This window comes from Triticum aestivum, chromosome 2D, assembly GCF_018294505.1.
Source record: "Triticum aestivum cultivar Chinese Spring chromosome 2D, IWGSC CS RefSeq v2.1, whole genome shotgun sequence".
Classification (NCBI taxonomy): domain Eukaryota; kingdom Viridiplantae; phylum Streptophyta; class Magnoliopsida; order Poales; family Poaceae; genus Triticum; species Triticum aestivum.
This window is the reverse complement of record NC_057799.1, coordinates 373080875-373092263: the sequence shown is the minus strand read 5'-3', so window position 1 is coordinate 373092263 and position 11389 is coordinate 373080875.

Sequence of the window (11389 nt, the reverse complement as noted above, 5' to 3'; positions counted from 1 at the left end):
ACCGACGCAGGGCTTCGCCTAAGCACTACGACAATATGACTGAGGTGGAAAACTGTGGAGGGGGGCACCGCACACGGCTAAAGATCAACTTGTGTGTCTACGGGGTGCCCCCCTCCCCCGTATATAAACTAGGGGAGGAGGAGGAGGGCCGGCCACAAGGGGCGCGTCCAAGGGGGGGATTCCTACTCCTAGTAGGAGTAGGATTCCCCCTTTCCTAGTCCAAGTAGGTGAAGAAGGAAGGAGAGGAAGAACATAAGGAAAGGGGGGCCGGCCCCCCTAGCCCTAGTCCAATTCGGTTTGGTCTAGGGGGGCGCACGCCAAACCTTGGCATGCCCCCTCTCTTCCACCACTAGGCCCATGAGGCCCAATAACTTCCCGGGGGGTGAGGGTTCCGGTAACACCCGGTACTCCGAAACTTATCCGAAACGACCCGAACCATTCCGGTGTCCGAATGTAGCCTTCCAATATATGAATCTTTATGCCTCGACCATTTCGAGACTCCTTGTCATGTCCGTGATCTCATTCGAGACTCCGAACAACCTTCGGTACATCAAATCACATAAACTCATAATACCAATCGTCATCGAACGTTAAGCATGCGGACCCTACGGATTTGAGAACTATGTAGACATGACCGAGACACCTCTCCGGTCAATAACCAATAGCGGAACCTGGATGATCATATTGGCTCCTACATATTCTACACAGATCTTTATCAGTCAAACCGCACAACAACATACATTGTTCCCTTTGTCATCGGTATGTTACTTGCCCGAGATTCAATCGTCGGTATCATCATACCTAGTTCAATCTCGTTACTTGCAAGTCTCTTTACTCGTTCCGTAATGCATCATCCCGCAACTAACTCGTTAGTCACATTGTTTGCAAGGCTTATAGTGATGTGCATTACCAAGAGGGCCCAGAGATACCTCTCCGACAATCAGAGTGACAAATCCTAATCTCTATCTATGCCAACTCAACAAACACCATCGGAGACACCTGTAGAGCATATTTATAATCACCCAGTTACGTTGTGATGTTCAATAGCACACAAAGTGTTCCTCCGGTATTCGGGAGTTGCATAATCTCATAGTCATAGGAACATGTATAAGTCATGAAGAAAGCAATAGCAATAAACTAAACAATCATAGTGCTAAGCTAACGGATGGGTCTTGTCCATCACATCATTCTCTAATGATGTGATCCCGTTCATCAAATGAAAACACATGTCTATGGCTAGGAAACTTAACCATCTTTGATTAACGAGCTAGTCTAGTAGAGGCATACTAGGGATACTCTGTTTGTCTATGTATTCACACATGTATCAAGTTTCCGGTTAATACAATTCTAGCATGAATAATAAACATTTATCATGATATAAGAAAATATAAATAACAACTTTATTATTGCCTCTAGGGCATATTTCCTTCAGTCTCCCACTTGCACTAGAGTCAATAATCTAGATTACATAGTAATGTTTACACCCATGGAGTCTTGGTGATGATCATGTTTTGCTCGTGAGAGAGGCTTAGTCAATGGGTCTGCAACATTCAGATCCGTATGTATCTTGCAAATCTCTATGTCTCCCTCCTTGACTTGATCGCGGATGGAATTGAAGCGTCTCTTGATGTGCTTGGTTCTCTTGTGAAATCTGGATTCCTTTCCCAAGGCAATTGCACCAGTATTGTCACAAAATATTTTCATTGGACCCGATGCACTAGGTATGACACCTAGATCGGATATATATCCTTCATCAAGACTCCTTCATTTGCTGCTTCCGAAGATCCCGCTTCACACGTAGATCCAGCCACGACGCTCTGCTTGGAACTACACCAACTTACAGCTCCTCCATTTCATATAAATATGTATCCGGTTTGTGACTTAGAGTCATCCGGATCAGTGTCAAAGCTTGCATCGACGTAACCATTTATGACGAGCTCTTTGTCACCTCCATCAACGAGAAACATATCCTTGGTCCTTTTTAGGTATTTCAGGATGTTCTTGACCGCTGTCCAGTGATCCACTCCTGGATTACTTTGGTACCTCCCTGCTAAACTAATAGCAAGGCACACATCTCTGGTACATAGCATTGCATACATGATTGAACCTATGGCTGAAGCATAGGGAATGACTTACATTTTTTCTCTATCTTCTACAGTGGTCGGGCATTGAGTCTGACTCAACTTCACACCTTGTAACACAGGCAAGAACCCTTTCTTTGCTTGATCCATTTTGAACTTCTTCAAAACTTTATGAAGGTATGTGCTTTGTGAAAGTCCAATTAAGCATCTTGATCTATCTCTATAGATCTTGACGCCCAATATATAAGGAGCTTCACCGAGGTCTTTCTTTGAAAAATTCTTATTCAAGTATCCTTTTATGCTATCCAGAAATTCAGTATCATTCCTAATCAACAATATGTCATCTACATATAATATTAGATATGCTACAGAGCTCCCACTCACTTTCTTGTAAATACAGGCTTCTCCGAAAGTCTGTATAAAACCATATGCTTTGATTACACTATCAAAGCGTATATTCCAACTCCGAGATGCTTGCACTAGTCCATAAATGGATCGCTGGAGCTTGCACACTTTGTTAGCATCTTTTGGATCGACAAAACCTTCTGGTTGCATCATATACAACTCTTCTTTAAGATATCCATTAAGGAATGCAGTTTTGACATCCATTTGCCAAATTTCATAATCATAAAATGTGGCAATTGCTAACATGATTCGGACGGACTTAAGCATCACTACGGGTGAGAAGGTCTCATCGTAGTCAACTCCTTGAACTTGTCGAAAACCTTTCGCAACAAGTCGAGCTTTGTAGACAGTAACATTACCGATAGCATCAGTCTTCTTCTTAAAGATCCATTTATTCTGTATGGCTTGCCGATCATCGGGTAAGTCAACCAAAGTCCACACTTTGTTCCCATACATGGATCCCATCTCAGATTTCATGGCCTCAAGACATTTCACGGAATCTGGGCTCATCATCGCTTCCTCATAGTTCGTAGGTTCGTCATGGTCCAGTAACATGACTTCCATAACAGGATTACCGTACCACTCTGGTGCGGATCTTACTCTAGTTGACCTATGAGGTTCGGTAGTAACTTGATCAGAAGTTTCAAGATCATCATCATTAGCTTCCTCACTAATTAGTGTAGGAATCATTGGAACTGATTTATGTGATGAACTACTTTCCAATAAGGGAGCAGGCACAATTACCTCATCAAATTCTACTTTCCTCCCACTCACTTCTTTCGAGAGAAACTCCTTCTCTAGAAAGGATCCATTCTTAGCAACGAATATCTTGCCTTCGGATCTGTGATAGAAGGTGTACCCAACACTCTCCTTTGGGTATCCTATGAAGACACATTTCTCCGATTTGGGTTCGAGCTTATCAGGTTGAAGCTTTTTCACATAAGCATCGCAGCCCCAAACTTTAAGAAACGACAACTTGGGTTTCTTGCCAAACCACAGTTCATATGGTGTCGTCTCAACGGATTTAGATGGTGCCCTATTTAACGTGAATGCAACCGTCTCTAAAGCATAACCCCAAAACGATAGCGGTAAATCAGTAAGAGACATCATAGATCGCACCATTATATCTAATAAAGTGTGGTTACGACGTTCGGACACACCATTACGCTATGGTGTTCCGGGTGGCGTGAGTTGTGAAACTATTCCGCATTGTTTCAAATGAAGACCAAACTCGTAACTCAAATATTCACCTCCACGATCAGATCGTAGAAACTTTATTTTCTTGTTATGATGATTTTCCACTTCACTCTGAAATTCTTTGAACTTTTCAAATGTTTCAGACTTATGTTTCATTAAGTAGATATACCCATATCTTCTCAAATCATCTGTGAAGGTCAGAAAATAACGATACCCGCCGCGAGCATCAACACTCATTGGACCGCATACATCAGTATGTATTATTTTCTGATAAGTCTGTTGCTCGCTCCATCGTTCCGGAGAACGGAGTCTTAGTCATCTTGCCCATGAGGCATGGTTCGCAAGCATCAAGTGATTCATAATCAAGTGATTCCAAAAGCCCATCAGCATGGAGTTTCTTCATGTGCTTTACACCAATATGCCTAAATGGTAGTGCCACAAATAAGTTGCACTATCATTATTAAACTTATATCTTGTGGCTTCAATACTATGAATATGTGTATCACTATGATACGTCTCCGTCGTATCTATAATTTTTGATTGTTCCATGCCAATATTCTACAACTTTCATATACATTTGGCAACTTTTTATACTATTTTTGGGACTAACATATTGATCAAGTGCCCAGTGCCAGTTCCTGTTTGTTGCATGTTTTATGTTTTGCAGAAACCCCATATCAAACGGAATCCAAACGGAATAAAAACGGACGGAGAATATTTTTGGAATATTTGGGAAATATGGGAGGAAGAATCAACGCGAGACGGTGCCCGAGGTGGCCACGAGGCAAGGGGGCGTGCCTGCCCCCCTGGGCGCGCCCCTGACCCTCGTGGGCCCCTTGTAAGGCGGTTTCTGCTCTTCTTTGGCTGCAAGAAAGCTAATTTTCAGAAAGAAATCTTGGCGAAGGTTTCAATCCAATCGGAGTTACGGCAAAAGGGCAGAATACCAGAACGCAGAAACAGAGGGAGACAGAGAGACAGATCCAACTTCTCGGAGGGGCTCTCGCCCCTCCCACTCCATGGAGACCATGGACCAGAGGGGAAACCCTTCTCCCATCTAGGGAGAAGGTCAAGGAAGAAGAAGAAGGAGGGGGGCTCTCTCCCCCTCGCTTCCGGTGGCGCCGGAACACCGTCGGGGGCCATCATCATCACCGCGATCTACACCAACACCTCTGCCATCTTCACCAACATCTTAATCACCTTCCCCCCTCTATCTACAGCGGTCCACTCTCCCGCAACCCGCTGTACCCTCTACTTGAACAAGGTGCTTTATGCTTCAATATTATTATCCAATGATGTGTTGCCATCCTATGATGTCTGAGTAGATTTTTGTTGTCCTATCGGTGGTTGATGAATTGCTATGATTGATTTAATTTGCTTGTGGTTATGTTGTTGTCCTTTGGTGCCCATCATATGAGCGCGCGCATGGATCACACCATAGGGTTAGTTGTATGTTGATAGGACTATGTATTGGAGGGCAAGAGTGACAGAAGCTTCTACCTATCATAGAAATTGATGCATACGGGATTGAAGGGGGACAAATATAACTTAATGCTATGGTTGGGTTTTACCTTAATGAACATTAGTAGTTGCGGATGCTTGCTAATAGTTCCAATCATAAGTGCATAGAATTCCAAGTCAGGGATGACATGCTAGCAGTGGCCCCTCCCACATAAAACTTGCTATCGGTCTAGTAAAGTAGTCAATTGCTTAGGGACAATTTCGCAACTCCTATCACCACTTTTCCACACTCGCTATATTTACTTTATTGTGTCTTTATCTAAACAGCCCCTACTTTTTATTTACGTGCTCTTTATTATCTTGCAAACCTATCCAAAAACACCTACAAAGTACTTCTAGTTTCATACTTGTTCTAGGTAAAGCGAACATTAAGCGTGCGTAGAGTTGTATCGGTGGTCGATAGAACTTGAGGGAAGATTTGTTCTACCTTTAGCTCCTCATTGGGTTCGACACTCTTACTTATCGAAAGAGGCTACAATTGATCCCCTATACTTGTGGGTTATCAAGACCTTTTTCTGGCGCCGTTGCCAGGGAGCAATAGCGTGGGGTGAATATTCTCGTGTGTGCTTGTTTGCTTTATCACTAAGTAATTTTTATTTGGTGTTCTTAGTTGTTTTCTATCTTTAGTTATGGGTAGGAAACGCAAAATACCAAAAAAAATTAGTTGTACCTACTGAACCAATGGTTGAAGAACCACTCAAAATCTATCACACTCTTGAAGCTTTTTACTTGGATCATCTTCGATCCCTTTGTGCTCGTGCTGAAACTCCAACTAGCTTAGTTGAGGGCAAATCTTTAGATGAGCATGCTTGTTATGTGCGACACCGCATATCTCAAAAAGGGAAACTTTTACTGGATCAAATTCATCGTTTGCAATGTTATGCTTGGAATTTATGTGAAATATATGATTTTACTTGTTGTTCTGAAAACCCTAAGAAACACCTTCCCTACCAATGTGAGTTTAGCGATAATGGAATTGTATCTTCATATGCTAAGGGTGTTTATAATTACTATGATGTTCAACAAATTGAAGAATTTGTTGCTTTTAAGGGTGCTTATGAAATTGCTTCTTTGATTGAAAAGTATGATGCTAATCTTTACAAATCTGAAAACTTTGCCATACTTAAATATTGTTATGATAATTATGCTTCTAAGGCCTATGTTAAACCATATATTGAGGACTCCTCCGCTGTCCAAGAAGAGACTAATATTTTGCAGGAGTCTATGGAAGAAGAAATTGATGAAACTGTGAGCTCATTGGATGAAAAAGATGATGAGGAGAGCAAAGAACAAAAGGAGGAAGAGCGGATTAGCTACCCGTGCCCACCTTCTAATGAGAGTAACTCTTCAACTCATACATTGTTTAATTTCCCTTCGTGCTTACCGAAGGATGATTGCTATGATGATTGTTATGATCCCGTTGATTCTCTTGAAATATCCCTTTTTGATGATGCATGCTATGCTTGTGGCCAAGATGCCAATATGAATTATCCTTATGGAGATGAACTTGCTACAGTTCCTTATGTTAAACATGAAATTGTTGCTATTGCACCCACGCATGATAGTCCTATTATCTTTTTGAATTCTCCCGACTACACTATATCGGAGAAGTTTGCCTTTATTAAGGACTATATTGATGGGTTGCCTTTTATCCTTGCACATGATGGTTTTTCTAGATATAATATGCATGTGCTTGCTGCTCCTACTTGCAATAATTATGAGAGAGGACCTATATCTCCACCTCTCTATGTTTCCAACATGATAAAATTGCAAGAAACTGTTTATACTATGCATTGGCCTTTACTATGTGTGCATGAATTGTTATTTTATGATATGCTGATGCATAGGAAGAGAGTTAGACTTCGTTGTTGCATGATATATGTTGCTTTGTGCTCACTACTAAATTAAAAATCATTGTTGATTAAAATTGGCTTTGATATACCTTGGGATCCGGGTGGATTCACTACTTGAGCACTTTATGCCTAGCTTAATGGCTTTAAAGAAAGCACTGCCAGGGAGACAACCCAGAAGTTTTAGAGAGTCATTTATTTCTTTTGAGTGCTTTTATAAAGTTTAAAAACAAAAAAATAAAGAGGGGAACCCAAAACTTTTCAAAAAGGAAAGTGAAAGTGAGAGAGACAAGCATTGTTGAAGTGGGAGCTAGCCTTGAACTTTGTTCATGCTCACGGAAAATTTGTGAATCTTGATTACAGAAACTTTTCAACAAAAATAATTATCCCCTTGTACAATTCCACTGTATTATAAAAATAATGTGCCAAGGTTTGCCTTTAGGATGTTTACAATGCTTGTTGGTTTGTACGGTGCAGGACAGAAACTTTGGCTGTAGTGCGCGATTTTTCATTTTTTACTGAAACGTCAAACGGTTCTCAAACTTTTTGCACTGTCTTTCTTTAAAAATTGTTTATGTTTCCTAATTTTTGAAGAATTTTTGAAGTACCAAAAGTATGGTTAATGTTCAGATTGTTACAGACTGTTCTGTTTTAGACAGATTCTGTTTTTGATGCATAGTTTGCTTGTTTTGATGAAACTATCAATTCCTATAAGTGGATTAAGCCATGGAAAAGTTATACTACAGTAGCTACAATGCAAAAACAAAATATGAATTGGTCTGCAACAGTACTTAGAGTAGTGATTTGCTTTATTATACTAACAGATCTTACCGAGTTTTCTATTGAAGTTTTGTGTGGATGAAGTGTTCGATGATCGAGAAGGTCTCGATATGAAGAAAAGGAGGAGAGGCAAGAGCTCAAGCTTGGGGATGCCAAAGGCACCCCCAGTAAATATTCAACAAGTATCGGTATGTTTTCGGATTCATTTCGTTCATGCGATATGTGCAAATCTTGGAGCGTCTTTTGCATTTAGTTTTCACTTTTTCTTTTATGCACCATGCTGGTATGAGATAGTCCTTGGTTTATTTATAGAACGCTCATTGCACTTCACTAATATTTTTTGAGTATGGCTTTATAGAATGCTTCATGTGCTTCACTTATATCATTTGAAGTTTGGATTGCCTGTTTCTCTTCACATAGAAAACCGCCATTTGTAGAATGTGTCGGTGTACAAAAAGAGGGGTGCGTTTTTTACCCCAATACCTGTGCACGAGCAGTCGGAGCCGCGCCCGCGGTCACACCAAGCAGAGCAGGGGAGGTGAGCCAAGGTAAGACCGAAGCCCAAGATAATCAGAGCAACGCCAAGGCCAAGACCACAAAGAGCAGAGGGACGAAGCAGGTTCCCCCGGCAAGACCCTTGCCGGGGCAACCTCAGAGGCCCTGGCAAGATCCTTGCCGCGACAGCTCGCCCCACACCAACAGAGCGAGCCACCCTTGAGCCCACGGTCCCCAACGCCATCATCCACGTGGGGCCAGGGCTCGGGAAGGCACCTCTGTGGTGGCATGCAGATCTTTGTGAAGACATATTCAAGATCAGATGAGGATTAGAAGATGACGATCCTCGGCAAGATCCTTGCCGAGGAAGGCCACCAGACCCCCGGAAAGGCCCTCGCCGGGGACGACAGCGCGCCACGGCAAGACCCTTGCCGGGCCACCAGGCAAAGCCCTCGCCAAGGACGCCAGCAGGGCCACCGCCAAGCCCATGTCAACCAAGCTCCCGCCGCCGTTCACATGCAGCTGTCAGCCCAACCAGCTGGGCAGGCACCTGCGTGGCAACATGCAGCTCCCAGGCCAACTCACCAAGCGCCTGCGTGGCGGCATGCAGATCTTCGTGAAGACTCCACCACCGCACCACCTCAGCTGCCTGCCTGCCTACATGGCACCGCACGCATCACTGGCCGGGGCACGTGGTGAAGCGAGGAGGAGCGGCGACGGACGGGACGGGCCTCGCCCCCGTCCCCGATAAAGCAAGGGGACACCTAAGCCACGCATTAAATGCGTCTTGTCCTATAATACGAGCAATAAGCTCAGGGCACTGTACGCCTTTCCACCTCCTGTGTGTCACTGTGGCTGCCCCTTTCAACTATAAAAGGAGGCCCATGGCATACTGGAGGAGGATTCGGCTCTTTCGAACCACGCACTAACCACAGCTAGTTCGAGAGCCTAAGAACTCTCAGAAATACATCCACCAAAGCAGGACTAGGGTTTTACGCATCCTCGCGGCCCGAACCTAGGTAAACGATCCTTGTGCTGTCTACTAGCCCTGCTCTCCTCGCAACCCTGCGCCCCGGCAACCGTAGTAGGGATTCTTGTGATCCCATAGGTGTCGTTCCACACCGACATCTTTGGCGCGCCAGGTAGGGGGCACAATTGTGAGAATCTGTTCTGGTAGCTAGCTCAGCAGTTCCTTCATCGCCCTTGGCTCCTGAGAAGAAGGCAGCCGGGGGAACGACGCCGGCTCGGCAACAGAAAAGCTAAGTTATTCAGAGCTTTGAGTTATTTCCTCCTTTACATAAGGTTATCGTCCTCGGAGATCTCGCCTATGTATGAGAAACCTGCACGCAAAGGGGCCCTCCCTTGATTGGCAACGCCTTTGTTCTGTTTCGAGTCCGCTCAACAGCTCAAAGCGGCCGCGTTGAGAGTGGCGGGGTATCCTTCCGCACTTGGCAACGCTCCCGACTCTGACTCGAGTCAAGCTCGACAGTTCGGGCGGCCGCGCTAAGGGCGGCAAGGTGGTTCGCTCGGCAGCAAGCACACCTGGCAGGCCACTGGGGATCCGTCCCCAAGACGCCGCCTTGGGTTTACGCGCTAGTGAGCCTACCCAGTAACGTAGGGTGGACATACAAAGGAAAGTCGAACAGGAAAATAACATGCATGATACTGAAAGTGCTGCAGAGTTATATTACATTAAATTGTTGCTGCGGTTCTAACTAGAGATAGCGATTGTCTTGGTTGTGAACCTGCAGCGGCGATAAAGAACGGGATGCCTAATCCCGGCGCTGGCCCTCCACCCTCGGAATTCCGCCGACACGGCTGATGATGGGCTTGATGCGCTCCCTTAGCGGCGCGAGGTCAGTACCCTCCGGCAAGCTCTCCAGCGCGGCGTCGAAGTCGAGGTCGGGGTACCAGTGCGCCACCTTGGTGAGAACCATGGTCATGGCACCCTGGCAAAGCCTCCGGGACTCCTCGGCCAGCGAGGCCGCCCGGTTGGCATGGAGCCGCTCCAGAGCGCCGACGACCTTCTCAAAGAACATGGTCAAGCTGCAATTGGCGCTCACGCTCCGCTCCGGGACATACCTCACATCCGGCATCCCCATGACGGCCAGCTGCGCGGTGGCTTGGTTGGCGACGGTGGCGAGGCGATCGAGCCAACGGTTCTCGCCCGCCACGTGATCCGCAAAGTTGAGGCCCTCGTTCGTCCGCAACTGCTTCTCGGCCTCCAGCTCCTTGGCCAGGGTCCCCTCTCGGGTTTTGGCCTCCTCCAGCACCTTCTCGAGATCCTCCAGCTTCAGCTGGAGGTCTTTGATGGAGTTGTTGGCCTCGGAGAGCTCCCCAGCCTTGCTGACGACCGCACCCTGCGCCTCTGTCAGGGCACTGTTAAGCGTGTCCCTCTCCTGGGACAGCTTCAGGGCCTGCTCCTTCAGCCCGTCGTGCTCCGCCTCCAACTCCTCCACCTTGCCGGCGTGAACCTGGGCCTGGGCATTGAGTGCCTCTCGTGCCTCTGCTCCAGCTCACTGGTCCGCTGCAAGACAAGCTTCTCCACCTCTACATCCTTGCCGCGAAGCATGGCGGCAAGCTTCGCCTCGCGAGCAGCGAGGTCCTCCTCCTGGGAGTTCAACGCGGCCTCGCGCTGGGTCCGAGCAGCTTCGGCGACCGCAGCCAAGTTCTTCGCCGTCTCCTGAGCATTCTCGACGTCGGCGAGCTTCATGGTGAGCTCCACGTCGCGCTTGGCCTGCTCACCCTGGGCAGCCTTGAGCTCCTTGTGGGCCTCGCGGAACCAGTCATGCGTCTCGTCGACGCGCTTCTGGAGGTCCGCCTCCGCCTTCTCCACCACCGCCGTCCTGTACTTAACCTTGTCCAGGCGGGCACGGTGGAGCGCCTGGAGCTTCCAGAAGTTGGCGCCCATGGCATGGAGGAGCCGCTCCTCCTGCGAGCCGTCGCCACCAACGATCGGCTCGTCGACGACTTCAAGCCCAGCAGCGGCAAGCACCTCGTCGTCGAACACCTCTCCCTCAACGGGTGTTCTGGTGCTCGACGCGCCTGGGAGGTGGACGAACA